Source organism: Tamandua tetradactyla, chromosome 14 (genome assembly GCF_023851605.1).
Source record: "Tamandua tetradactyla isolate mTamTet1 chromosome 14, mTamTet1.pri, whole genome shotgun sequence".
In the NCBI taxonomy this organism is placed as follows: Eukaryota; Metazoa; Chordata; class Mammalia; order Pilosa; family Myrmecophagidae; genus Tamandua; species Tamandua tetradactyla.
In genome coordinates this window covers 80,514,254-80,528,909 of record NC_135340.1, presented here as the reverse complement: position 1 = coordinate 80,528,909, position 14,656 = coordinate 80,514,254, and the positions used below count along the sequence as shown (strand labels likewise).

The 14,656-nt window shown below is 38.3% G+C and overlaps 1 non-coding gene and 1 pseudogene across 1 annotated transcript; both read right to left on the bottom strand.

The window, feature by feature from the left end:
- Positions 1-7,786: 7,786 nt before the first annotated feature.
- On the bottom strand, positions 7,787-9,260 carry LOC143655201 (STE20-related kinase adapter protein beta pseudogene; annotated as a pseudogene).
- A 314-nt stretch (positions 9,261-9,574) lies between these two features.
- On the bottom strand, positions 9,575-9,645 carry TRNAG-UCC (transfer RNA glycine (anticodon UCC)). Its single transcript has one exon. It is a non-coding gene; the product is annotated as a tRNA-Gly (tRNA).
- Between the last annotated feature and the right edge of the window lie 5,011 nt (positions 9,646-14,656).

Here is a 14,656-nt window from a genome sequence, read left to right as displayed (position 1 = left end):
TTCACGTGAGAACATTTTCATTGTCCTATGAATTTCACTATGAATGTAGACTCCTAAAGATATTTCCAAAGCTTTAATTTTGCTGATCTGAGAATCCAAATGGACACTTAAGAGATCATCAGGCATAAGCCCTGCCTTCCTTCAAAGAGAGTCCTGAACAAAGAGGAACAGATGAGAAACAGATGTGGAGTGCACCATTGAACATTTTGCCCAAATTTGAAGAGCAAGAAGTCCCCCAAAGAAGTTTAGATTAAACCAATTTAAATGTATAGTCTGTTCTTTATTTGTATTTTATTCAATTTGTTTTAAGGGACAGTGATCATTTGAAATGTAACGGTGTGGTAAGCAGCCTCTGAGATAGCCCCCCAGTGATCCTCATTTCCTGCTATTCATGCCCGTGCATAGTTTCCTTCCATATTGAATCAGAGCTGATAAATGCACCAAAAATATGGCAGAGGTCACTGTGTGTGACTTCTAAAGATAGATCATAGCAGGTCTTGCTGTCTCTTGGATTGCTAACATTCTGCAGAAAGCCAGCTGCATGTCATGAGGACACTCAAGCAGCCCTGTGGAGAATACTATGTGGAGAAGGATTTAGGCCTGGAGCACCAACAACCAGCCCAAGTTTCTGTACCACCTTGGAAGCGATCCTCCAGCCTCAGGCCTTAGATAACCCCAGCCCTGGCTGACATCTTGACTGGAACCTCATGAGACCCTGAGCTAGAACTACCCAACTAAGCCACTCCAAAATTCCTGACCCACAGAAGCTGTGTGAGATAATAAATATTTATTGTTGTTTTATGCCACTAAGCTGTGGTGTAATTTGTCATGCAGCAGTAAGTAAATAATGTAGAAGTATTAGAATGGAACTCTTCCTGCCTCAACTTTAATTAAGGATCTAAAGGGGAAAACAGAAGACTCTGTCCCATGGCTCTTGAGCCTCTTATTACTTTGAGTCTTTAAGTTTTGAGAGTACAGAGAATGTTAAGATTGCTGAGGAAGTTTTGTTGTTGTTCTGAGACTGTACACCCATTTTGGTAGAAGGGTGGGGTGGTGACACCTTTTACCCACTGTGTGCTGAGGGGACTTTCAAAGGGGACACTCGAGATGTTTGGAAATATGTTATCAGAAAATTGGTACCTGACTCAGGCCAAAAAGAAAGCAGAAGTGAGCTGAAGACTGAAGTCTGATTCCTGCTTAGGAAATCTAGAGGTCGAGAGAAAGGCAAGGCTGACTCCCTTCATGGCAGAGCCCTCATGGCAATGGAAGCAAGAATGTTTCTGATAGACCTTGGTGTGGGTCGTAATTGACACTCTCCAATAAGCTATCAACAGGAAGCAAGTAGACATGAACTACCTGGTGCCCAGGGACTGAGGAGAGAACAGCAGCTGAGCAGCTAAGGAGGAATTCATCTGCCAGGGCCAAGGGGCATAGCAGGAACCTTTAATAAGCCCTTGAAAATGCCATGACTAGGGAAAAAGAGCCCACTCTAATCTCCAGGCAGGCCCAAAGAGCATAAAGCCAACCAGCTAAGTAAGAATTGTCCTATCTCTTTAGCTCTGCTCCCACCATCAGCTTCTGAGGCAGTGATAGAATAACTAGCAAGGGAAGAGAAAGCAAAGGACTCCATCCCATTAATCCACTGTAGGTTTCAAACCTGAAGTAAGCATTAGTTAGCAAAATATTTAAAGCCAAGTTTGTAGTTTTGATTAATAGATGTGACTGGATGCTTTGATGAAATCATATGTATCATTAAAAATAACAGGAGGACTTATCTGACACAAGTCATATGTCTGTCCAGATCTCCCACGGGCAGATAAAGATCATACCCTCTCAGAGTTCAAGAGAATAGTGTCAAAAATAAAAGTTATACTTACTCTTATACAACATACTGGTTTATAGAACTCCTGTTATAATCATCTTAACTTCTACTATTAAGATTCTATCCTGTGAGAATGACTTTCTTTCTCTTGATATTAAAAATGCTGTCAGAGAAATCACTTCCTGGCACAGAGGCACTAGCGTTTTGGAAATACCACTGTCAATTCCTGATCTTTTGCTCCTCTATTCCAGATTTTTAAGAAATCTGTCACACAGCATATATAAATAGATCCAGGAGTAAAGAAATATTCCTAATTTTTTATCATGGTTTTAATCACTTATTTCTAAATTACGAATTCTTCAGGACCAGCACTTAGTTTCTTGCCTCATAGCAGTCTGTGATCCAGGGCCAGGTTGGAGCTAAGTGAATCTGTTGTATACACTATTCCTCATCCTCTCACCCATCCCACACATGCTATTTCACCATCTGTCTGCTTCTAGAAGATACTACAGGCATCATACGATGGAGTTCTGGGGCTTGCAGCCCAGGGCCCAAATTCTCATTAATCCCCAAATTCTGACCATTTCTGATGTGAGCATGGGAAACCCAGGAAGCCATAGATAGCGCTCGAGGAGCAAGGCTATCTATATCCCCTTCTCAAGAAACCCTGGAGCATGAAACTTATTGATAATTTCAGGTGGCTAAGGTCTATTGAAGTCAGAGATCCCTAGTCCATTTTCTAAGCAACTCACGCACTTAATCATTCTCTCATCAACAGATATTTAATGAGCGCTTTCTAAGTGCCAGTTATTGTCTTGGATACTGAGGATATAAATATGGATCAGCCACCGTCTCTGTTCTCCTGGAATTCATACCTATCAGTCCTTGCCTTTGGCCACTCTTTGTTTTAAGGAGTGGGTGATACAGCCAGTCACTAATACCTGATCTCATCCTGGCTAGGAAAACAAAGAAGGTAGGCAGCCAAGACCAAAGACAAAACCGTGTCTTACTTGGTTAATATTTGTAAAAGTTGAATAAGTTTAAATGACTAAATAAATAGTGCTAAGTGAAAGGAATAGGATTAAACTTAGGTTCATATGTCTCCAAAGTCCATTATCTTTCTATACTACCTAAGACTTAGTTTAAAAAAAAACATTAACTGTAAAATACAATTATTATTGTTCTCTAATTTAATATTGTTTCTCTATTTTAATCTTGTGCCATTATTGCATGCTTTATATTAAAAAAATAATAATGTTAAAACAAAACAAAAAAAGCCATGTCTTAGGGACTGTCTGATGAGAAGACTATGATGAGAAATGGGTCACTGCTCCAGCCCCCCATCAGTGCTGGCCCTACTGTTCCTGAAAGCTGGATGTAACTGCTGTAGCTTCCGCTACTGCCAGAATGATCTCTCCTCTATTCCTGCTTTTTTGGAGGAAGACCAAAGAAAGGAGAGCTGGCCTTCTCTATGGGAAGGCAGACTGTCTGCCAGCAAGACTCATATGATGGGAATTGTCCAAATGTGTAAGAAGGTTCAGATGACTAATACCCACTATATTGAATCCTATTTTAAATGAATTAGTACTGTAGCAATCATAACCATATATACAGACAAATGAAAAAGACTACATATATTCACAAGATATGTTATCTAACTCATCTCTAGCAGGGCCTGGTAAACTTTTTTGGAAAAGGCCAGTAGTAAATATTTTAGCCTTTGTGAACATACGGTTGGTCTCATGCAGCTATTTAACTGCCCTAATAGCACAAAAGTAGCCAAGACCATGTAAATGTTGGAGCGGCCTAGTTCTAATAAAACTTTATTTGTGGACACAGACTTGAGCTTCATACAAATCACGTCACAGGATATTCTTTTGATTTTTTTTTTCCACCATTTAAAAAATATAAAATCTATTCTTAGCTGTGGGCCATACAAAAGCAAGTGATGGACTGGATTTGGTCTTTGGGCATGTGCCAACCCCTGATCTATCGGAATGATTCTTAACATTTTTGGAAGATCTCGGATCCCTTTGAGAGTCTGATAAAAGATATGGAATAGACCTCCCTAGGGGAAAAAGGGACACATATACGCAAAATTTTGCATATGACTTCAGGATGTTCGTGGACTTACCGAGAGATCCATAGACCCCAGTTTAACAACCCTAGTCTACAGACTGTTAGGTGAGCATTTGGACTCCCCACTCCTTGAAATAACTCCTCAGGGTCCCAGGAGTCCTCAGACTTGGTTGAGAACAACTACCATCTTAAACCATAACAAATAATTGAGAAATTTTCTCAGCTCCACAGTGGAGCAACTACTTGGTTGCCAATGCTTCAGATATCTCCAGCAGTTAACCATAATTAGAGGAGGACTGTTAATTAGGAAGAGGAAAGATTGTTATAAAAGTTGCTTTCATAGCCAAGTTGGTATCCTTATTTGTTAATACAATGGCAGAAAGCAAGCCAGTGAACCATGAAGGTCAAAACTCATCACTGTGGGAATGAGGAGAAAGGGGGAAATTCAACTTCTACATTGGAGAATTCCTGATATTCTCACAAGCAGTGGGGGCAACCAAATGAATAGGTTGAGCCCTCAATCTTGGGGTTTGTTCCTATGAAACTTACCCCTGCAAAGGACAGGCTAAGCCTACTCAAAATTAGACTTAAGATTCACATCCAGAGAACCCCTTTTGTTGTTCAGGTGTGGCCTCTCTCTTCCTCTCTCAGCCAACATGGCAAGCAAGCTCACTGCCCTCCCTCTCTACATGGGACATGACTCCCAGAATACAAACATTCCTGGAAACGTGGGACAGAAATCCTTGAATGAGCTGGGACTCAGCATCAAGGGATTAAGAAAACCTTCTCAACCAAAAGGGGAAGAGAGAGATGAAACAGAATAAAGTGTCAGTGGCTGAGAGATTTCAGACAGAGTCAAGACGTTATCCTGGAGGTTATTCTCACAAATTATATAGATAGCCCCTTTTTAGTTTATGGTGTATTAGAGTGGCTAGAGGGAAGTGCCTAAAACTGTAGAGCTGTGTTCCAGTAGCCGTGTTTCTTGAAGATGATTGTATAATGATACAGCTTTCGCAATGTGACTGTGTGATTGTGAAAACCTTGTGTCTGATGCTCCTTTTATCTATGGTATGGACAGAAGGGTAAAAAATATGGATAAGAAAATTAACAAATAATAGGGGAAACAAAAATTAAAATAAAAAAAAATATATATATATATGCCATTGCCCTCCCCCCACACACAAACTCATCACTGAGGCATCATTTATAGGAAATGCTTTATTTTTCTAGCTGCTAGAAAAATAGAAAAATTTTCTAGCTGCTGGAGTTTTTGTTATATTGTTCCTTATGCCTTTTTTTAATGTATGCAATATTTTATGACTAAAAGTCTTTAAAAACCTCTAGATGTAGGCTGAGTCAGTGGTTGTCCTGATTTAGGTTAGACTGCCTAGACAGGGGTGAACTTGGTCCCTGTGTGAATTTATTTGGGGCAGATGTGCGGGAGGGAGCTCCTGGGGTCTTCTCCGAGTGCTGTTAGTATCACACACACCCTGGCTCCTCAACAGGAGGTGGTTTAAGAGCCTGGACCCTGGTGCCAAATCGCCACCTTATTCCAATCCTGGACTCACCTCTCTGTACCTTAGTTCTCTCATCTGGAAAAGGGGGATAATAAAAGAATCTACTTCATAGGGCTTTTGTGAGGATTAAAAGAGGGACTGCTTATAAAGTGCTGGGCACAATGCCTGGAACATAATACACAATCAGTGTTTGTCAAATAAAAATAGGAGAGAGGGCCCTTTTGTGCAAAATTGCTTGATGGGCCATTTTTCTCCCAGCTGGGTGCCATTACCTGGAATAACACTAGATGGCAGCAAAGCATGCTTCCTTAGTGCTGTTTTTCAGGTTTCTGGTCAGTCAGCCACACTAACCGGGACAGAAGCACAGCTTAGGGTCAACTGCCCTGGGTACTCCCAGCATGTGCAGAGAGGCCACCTGAAGGCACACTCCCCACCCCTCCAGCCAGCTGCAGCTGGTGCCAGGTCACATGGGGTGCATTGCAGTCTATGCTCTTTGTTCAGAGGGGTTGTTTATTACTGAAGATTTTCTTATATGTGGAATTGCTTTGCCAAAGATTATGAATAATTTTGAGGCTTTTGATACACATCACTGAAATAAACATAGGAGAAATTATACTAATTGGTACCCTACCAAGAAGGTATGCAAGTGTATGTGTCCCTGCTCCTGCAATAATATTGGGTATTATTATTTTAAAAAATTTTGCCAGGAGGGAGGATACAAAATATCTTTTTAAATTTGCATTTGTTTGGTTACTGGTAAGCTTACACATTTAAAAATATTTTTGTTGGCAATGGATAGCACAATAGTACCTAACTCTAGTACAATAATATTAGTACACTGAATGAAGCTGAATATGAGAATGATAGAGGGAGGAAGGTTGGGGGCACAAATGAAATCAGAAGGAAAGACAGACAATAAAGACTGAGATGCTATAATCTAGGAATGCCTGGAGTGTACAATGATAGTGACTAAATGTAAAAATTAAAAAATGTTTTTGCATGAGGAAAAAAAATATTTCTGTTGGGCTTTTTAAAAACATCATCTGTTCTCTTTTCTCATTTTTCTATTGAGATGTTTATTTCTAAAAAATGATATTTTAGGGCCACGGTGGCTGAGTGGCAGAGTCCTCACCTGCCATGCCAAAGACCCGGGTTCGTTTCCCAGTGCCTGCCCTTGCAAAAAAAAAAAAAAAAGGTATTTATACAAAATGGGTATTAAAATATTGCCATATATATTGCAAATATCTTTCCTAGTGTTTTGCTTGCATAGACATCTTAAACAATTGTTTCATTTTTCAATGAGTAATACCTTCATGTGGTTTCAAACATCAAAAAGCATAGAAAGTGATGTGAAAAGACTCCTTCCCAACCCTGTGCCATATCCATCCAGTTGTCACCCTTCCCCAATAAGTTTCAAAAGTTACTTATTGTTATGCTGAGTGAGTCCAGCCAAAAACTAAAGGACAAATACTGTATGGTCCCACTGATGTGAACGGACATTCGAGAATAAACTTGAAATATGTCATTGGTAACAGAGTCCAGCAGGAGTTAGAAACAGGGTAAGATAATGGGTAATTGGAGCGGGAAGGGATACAGACTGTGCAACAGGACTAGATACAAAAACTCAAAAATGGACAGCACAATAATACCTAATTGTAAAGTAATCATGTTAAAACACTGAATGAAGCTGCATCTGAGCTATAGGGTTTTTTTTTTGTTGTTTTTTACTATCATTACTACTTTTATTTCTTTTCTCTATATTAACATTTTATATCTTTTTCTGTTGTGTTGCTAGTTCCTCTAAACCGATGCAAATGTACTAAGAAACGATGATCATGCATCTATGTGATGATGTTAAGAATTACTGAGTGCATATGTAGAACGGTATGATTTCTAAATGTTGTGTTAATTTCTTTTTTTATTTTTATTTTTTTTCTTTTTTTCTTTCTTTCCGTTAATAAAAAAAATAAAAAATAAAAAAAGTTACTTATTGCTCCAGAGAATTTTCATGCGTATAAAAACCAAAACTACGTATGTCCTTTTGTGCACTTTTTTTTAATTTCAAAGGAATCATTTCATGTTACTGAAACTCAGTTTGATATTACCATAATTACCAAAGTAGAAAATGGAAAAGTATAAACATTCTCCCTGCTACCAAAAAGGGTTTGATGCCAGGATAAACCTGACCTGTTGTTCTAACAAATAGATGATCAAAAAGGCCACAGAATCTGGAAAAAAAAATGTACTTAGAAGCATTATCCTCTGATGGTTCATTCCTCTAAGGGCAGCAAATATTGAAGAAAATAACTGGCTCAAAAATTATATTGAGAAATCAAGAAAGGAATTAGTCACAGCTTGGGAAAAAAAATTCAAGAATTGAAGACACGAAGTATAACTACATGCTAAATTAATAACTCTGAAGTTTCCCTGGTGTTATGACAGCACTCTGCACTAAGTGAGTGAATGCCACTTTGAGCAAAATAATTTAAAATAATAGATTCTCCACTGTGCCAACTGTATTTTCAAATATAATTCTGTTATTGTACCTAGCAATACAAAAGAAAAAGCATCAAAGAGAAAGTATCAAATATATAGGACAGAAAATGATTTGGCAGCCCTAGAATTCCCAGTTTGAGTCTTTTCCATTAGGAAAAGCGCATTCCAGCTCAGTCCAAGGTAACACTGGAGGCATTGCTGTTGATGGTTTGTTGTAAGCAGGAGGCAGCAGCAAAAGTATCGCACCTTAGTTCTGTTCTTTCGTCTCTTTGAAGAATGCATGGGTCAATAAACTGCTTGCTGATGGCCTTTTCTCAGAATCCGGTTGCAGACAGTTGTGCTGTGCAAAAGAAGGCAGGAGAGAAGGTTTTTGAGGATACTTTCTGCAATCTGTCACTATTTACTATGCACAATCCACTGGACACAAGTATACATTCTCCAATCCCAGGGTTTCCACCTGGTTGGGAATTTTTCATTCTGGAATCTGACTGAGGAAAACTGCTATTATCCAAAGGGTCATAAGGAGGACATATCAGTTTCTGAAACAGCATCTGAGTCCTATGCATGTCCTGGAAAGGTACTTTGCTCACTAGCTAGTGCATAGGCTATAATCCCAACACTAAATATCTGACTTCCTATTATAGCCATGTAGAGCCTGTCTCAGCAGTTGTGGACTCAGCCGTGGCTGCACTGATGTGCTGAACTGTGGGAAATCAAAAACAGCCCTATGCTTCTGTCTATGCAGATGGGGAAGGCCAGAGAGGGTCACTAGGCCATCACCAGAAATGAGGATATGACTGGCTTTAATACTCCTGTGAAAATGGCCATTTTGGTGCAGATAGTTCAACCCTCTCATGGCTCCCAAAAGAATGTTTCTTATTAAAGTTTCATTCATTCCTCCAGGAAAGTAAGTCCTCAAGAGGTGTCACTGAACCACAGGCCATAAGTGGAGAAATAACCCAAAGCCAGATGCCAAAAGTGAAAACTGTCCAATGAGTTATAATATTAGGGTGCCAGAAAAAATAGGATAGAATCAATACTTTCTGTAAAGCTTTTAGATGTCCTTTAGCTTTCCAGGTTTATTTAGTCTCCAGTGTTCCTGCAGGAATATGCTGTGCAAGGTGGATAGAAATCGAGTTGTCAAGTCCTCTTCCTATTTCAACTTGAAGTTCATAGAAATATTGGTGGAACATATAACATCGCTGGCTGTCGTAGAAAGAGGAGGGAACCAGGAAAAGTTTGGTTCATCAACCATGTAGTGATGGATACCGGTGTCAGACTGCATCTCAGGACTGAGTGACTCACCTCTGTGCTCGTGAAGTGCAGAAACAATTCAAAAGACACATTGAAATGCTTTAGTTCACAGAAGGTGACAAAACTCCATCATTCCAAAGCAGAAGATTTCTGTTTATCTTCAAGGCATAGAAATACCCTGGTGGTGACCATGGCCAGCGACTCTTGTCAGTTGGCCGGTGAGTGCAGAAACCAGGCCCGCCAAGGGGCAAGGCAAGCGCCCCAGGCTGGCTCCCTACAGGGGTGGTGGAGCATTGGAGGGTGGTGCAAGTGGGACTCCCTTTTTTTATACAAATTTTAACAAATTATCCACACTGTGCTGCAGCGTTTTTTGTCATTGTTGGTTTTTTGTTTGTTTTATTTTTGGTGCATGGTCTGGGAATCGAACCCAGGTCTCCCACATGGAAGGCGGGCATTCTACCACTGAACCACCCGTGCACCCCAATGCAGCATTATTTTTTTACTTGATGACGTATCTTTGAGATATTTCCATATCAGTCCATAAAAAGCTTCCCCATTATTTTTTACAATTCCATATAAAGCTCCATTGTATGCATCCGATATATTTATGAAGCCTCTCATGGATGGACATTTAGGTTATTTCCAATGTTTTGATATTACAAACAAAGCGATCACGAACAACCTTGTATGCATGTCATATCATACATGTACAAATGGATCTCTAGAGTAAATTCCTGGAAATGGGTAAAGGTTTTGTGCATTTATAATGCAGATAGATAATGAAAAATCACTCCCAAGAGTCGTGCAAATTTACACTCCCATCATCAGTGTATGAGAGTGCTGTTTCCCTGAGCCTTGCCAAACAGTGTATCCTCAAACATTCAGGATTTTTATCAAACTATAGGTGAAAACTTATCACCAGGCAGAAAAGTTTCAGTCAGTATTGCTCTCAGTGTGACTGAGGTTGAGTATTTTTTCTTGAGTAAGAGGCATTTGTATTTCTTGGGTTGTGTGAACTGTCCGTATCATTTGTCAATTTTTCTATTAGTTTGCTTGTCTTTTTCTTTTCTTTTCTTCTTTTTTTTGGGGGTGGTGGTGCATGGTCCAGGAATTGAACCCGGGTTGTCTTTTTCTTAATGATTCATAGGAGCTCTTTATATATTAGGGAGAAAAGCCTTTTATCTGTGATATGTGCTGCAAGTTGTTTTTTTTTTTTTCCAGTTTGTCATTTGCTTTTTCCTTTTCCTTTTCTATTGCTTTGAAGAGTTTATTAAAAATTTTATGTGGTTAAATTTGATCAATCTTTTATTTTGTGTCATAATTAGAATGGTCTTTCCCTCTCTAAAGTTATTTAAAATTTTCCATGTTTTCTTCGAATAATTCTATGATTGTATTTTTTTTTAACATTTCAATCTTTGAGCCTGTTGGAATTTATAATGGTGTACACTCTGAGGAATCAATCCAATCTGGTTTCTATCCAGATGACTAATTATTGTCTGAACTTCATTTGTTGAATGGTCTGTTATCCACAACCACTGTTTTCAAATCATACTTTACAAAACATGTCATCACAGAATTATTTTTTATAATGAAAAATGTATAATTTGGTGTCTAACAATAGGTAAAACTTAATTTTAGTGTTTTCAAAGTCTCATGATATACTTAAGAGAAAAGCAAAATAGAAAGTAACATATACCAAGTGATCCTAATTAAACAAAAATGTGCCTTTACATATAAAAAAGTGACCAGAGGGAAATATATCAAAATTGTAAGAAATTACCTCTGTCTTAAAAGTTTTTTTGCAATGAATGTTTCCTTTTAATAACTAGAAAACGCCTAATAAAACACACAAAAAATTGTGTCCTTTATTAAACCATTTTTTAAAATACATTTTTAATGTGGGAGATAAATTAAATAAAATGTATTTCCCCCTTTGGGGAAATCTCTTTCGATTCTCCAAACTGCTGGGTCCTCATATTGACTTTTTTTTACTATCTTGAATGCATTTTCTATTCCCTATCTCCATAGATGCTTCCTGTATCTCCCAGAGCTCATGATACAGTCAGTGCTCATAGTAGGCTCTTCAAAATTGCTGTTTAAATTTGCTTGACCATCATAAGTCGATTTGGCTTTGCCAGGGCTTCAGCTGTTGTCACTTCATATAAGAATGTCCCCTGGGCTAGGGGTCAGGAGGCCTGGGACCCAATCCTGGCTCTGCCCCAGGTGATTGTGACCTTGGGTAAGTCGCTTCCCCTCTTTGGTCCTTGTTCTTCCTTCTATGAACTAAAGGTGTTAGAAGATGAATGATCTTGAGGTTTCTTACCGGTTTTAAATGTCTACCTACTAGAAGCCACAGTAGGTTTCAGTTTTCTGAGGCTTTCAAGGATTCAGTAGCATCATTAACAACTACAGGAGTGATTGAACTTGGTCACAGTTGCTAAACCGTTGATTTGTGCAGAATTAAAAATGATTATGATCCTTTACCAAAGCGTATTGGCTTGGGTGGGCCATGGTGGCTCAGCAGGCAAGAATGCTTGCCTGGAATGCCAGAGGACCCGGGTTTGATTCCCGGTGCCTGCCCATGTATTAAAAAAAAAAAAAAAAAAAAAAAAATTGAAATACAAAAGCGTATTGGCTTACTAAGTATTTGTTTGTGCTTAAGGAATATTATAGTTCTTCAACTTTTCTTGTTGTTATTCTATTGAAAGCTAAACTGGGTCATAGGAGCTGAGTCTCCTTGCTGCTGGATTCCTAAGGCTGTTGTATCAGTGTTCCTTGGCTACATTAAGGTGAGGTCTGCTCAGATGAGTCAGATTATAAAATGAGTTTGTGTGTAAGCTAAAGGTCATCTTGCAGAGTGAAATTTATCACGTTGCTGGGCCTTAATGAACTGCTGTTTCTCCAACTGAAATGCATGTCAACCATCAGGGAATTAGGGGGCTAATTTGGCTTTAATCTAATACCACTATACCCTTTGTTTGTTTTAAGTAAGAAAACTGAGACAAGGAATGGAAGAATTAGGACCGAGACTATGGAGTTAGAATAACCAAGTTAGACTTGGTTTTCGTTGAGCATTTGACAATAATCAGTAGTGTGATTTGGGCAAGTCATATCTCCTCCACTGATTAAAATGAATTAAGATAGAATAAAATGTGAACACTTTCTCAAGTCCCTTAATTGTTTTTTAGACTGAAAACAGGGGCGAGGGTCATTGACAGAGAACTTCTTGGTGAAAAAATAGGACATAAGAATTAAGATATGGCTCTCATTTTGTCATTGTCATCAATTTCTGAAGGATATTTATAGCTTAATTTGTCTTCACATCAGTGATGTTCAATGTTCCTAGCAATTTTTTTTCTTAGCAAGATTTGGCAAAAGAATGCAATGTCCTTTAATAAGTGCTGTTGCTAAGCAGAAATGAGGCTGAGGAAGCTTGACTGAGTCCTAAGAATTTCAGCACTCATTAATGGGTTTTAAAACTCATTAGCGCCATTAACGGGCACTAAACATCATATTTATTCATTCTTTTCTGGAATGAAGAGGCCTATACATACAAGCTTACTCTCCTCAGAGCAGCCTCTTCTGTAGACATTTTGTTTTATTAATTAAGTTAATTTTCTTTTAAATCAGAGAGGCAATATAAAAACACAGCAACAAAAAAAAAGTATAAAATGAAAACAAAGTGTCCCTTTTATCTCTCCCCACTGTTACTCCCTGAAGACAACCACTTTTAACAATTTAAATTTTAGTTTTTCTGTTAATTACTACAATAGTTTTGTTTTATTTTTCTGAACTTCTGATTTTGAAAAGTTTCACATTTTCAGAGAAGTTATAAGAAGAATGCTTCTAAATTTATCAACTGTTAACCTTTGCAACATTTAGCTTTCTCACACTCTCCATATACACATATTCTTCTGTTTGCTGAACCATTTGAGAAACAATTGTAGAATGTAGACATAATGCCATCTCTCCCCCAAATTCTCAGAAGGCATGCCTCACAAATCCATTTTCTTACATAACCACAATAATCTCACATTCAGGAAACCCAGTGATTCAATTATTCCAGATGAAAGTCCATATTTGAATTAACACCACTGTCCAGTATTGTTCCTTTTAACAGGTAATTTTTTTTTCAATCCAGAATCCAGTTACTCAGCATATTGCACTTAGTTGTTATATTTTATCTGTCTCTTTTAATATAAAATAGTCATTTTTTCTCTCATGATGATATTTCTGAAGAGTACAGGCCAGTGGTTTTGCAGAATATCCCCCAATCTGGACCTCTCTGATAGTTTCCTCATGATTAGACTCAGGGTCTACATTTTTGGCAGAAGTACTACCCAGATGATGTTATATGTTACACCAAGAAGGCACATGATGCCACTTTGTCCCGTTAAAGTTGAGGCTAAATTTGGCCATTTTATTAAGGTACTATTTGCCAGATTTCTCCACTGTAAAGGTATCTTTTTCTCTTTGTCATTAATGAATAATCTGTGGGGTGATTCATATAGATCATGTGAGTATCCTATTCTCCAGCAATTTTTCATTCAATGGTTTTAATAACCAGTGATGGTTCTTGCCTGAAACACATTAATATGTGATAGTTATGTCATTTTTCCATGTCTATCATTTATACTTTGCTTAATAGTTCATATTTTTCTAGAAAAAATCACTTTATTTTCTCCTCTCCTTTTTAAATTTAGATTGTTTAGTATCAGATTAGAACATGTGGATTTTTTTTCCTCATTCAGTATATTATAATCCATCCTGCCATTATTTATTTTAAGGCTCAAATTGTTCCAGATCTGGCCCATGGGGGCCCTTCAAGCTGGTTCTCTTCTTCTGACATGCCCTATCCATTTTTTTTTTCTTTTTTGCATGGGCAGACACCAGGAATCAAACCCGGGGTCCAGCATGGCAGACGAGAACTCTGCCTGCTGAGCCACCATGGCCCACCCTCCTTATCCATTTTTGAACCTTTCCTTACTTTATGGCATGCAATTTTCTTGTTTCACTTTGTGCTCTCCCCAGCCCTGGAATTGATCATTTATCTTAGGAGCCTACTATTACAATTAAAAATAATATAAACTAGAACACATTCCTTTCTTTTCACTTTTCTCCCCTATCCACTTCTCATATTGGTTAGCTACATGTTTTTTAGCATTGTCAAAATTTAAAACATGACATTTTGATCTGCATTATAGTTAAACTAGTCCCTCCTTCACTTATAGGTTGGTTCTTGTTCTGGTTTGCTAGCTGCCAGAATGCAATATACCAGGAACAGAATAGCTTTTTAAAAGGGGAATGTAATAAGTGCTAGTTTATAGTTCTAAGGCCAAGAAAATGCCCCAGTTAAAACAAGTCTATAGAAATGTTCACTCCAGGGAAAGATACCTTGGTTCAAGGAGGCTGATGAAGTTCAGGGTTTCTTTCTCAAGTGGAAGGGCACATGGCAAACACAGAGTTTCTCTCTCATCTGGAAAGGCAC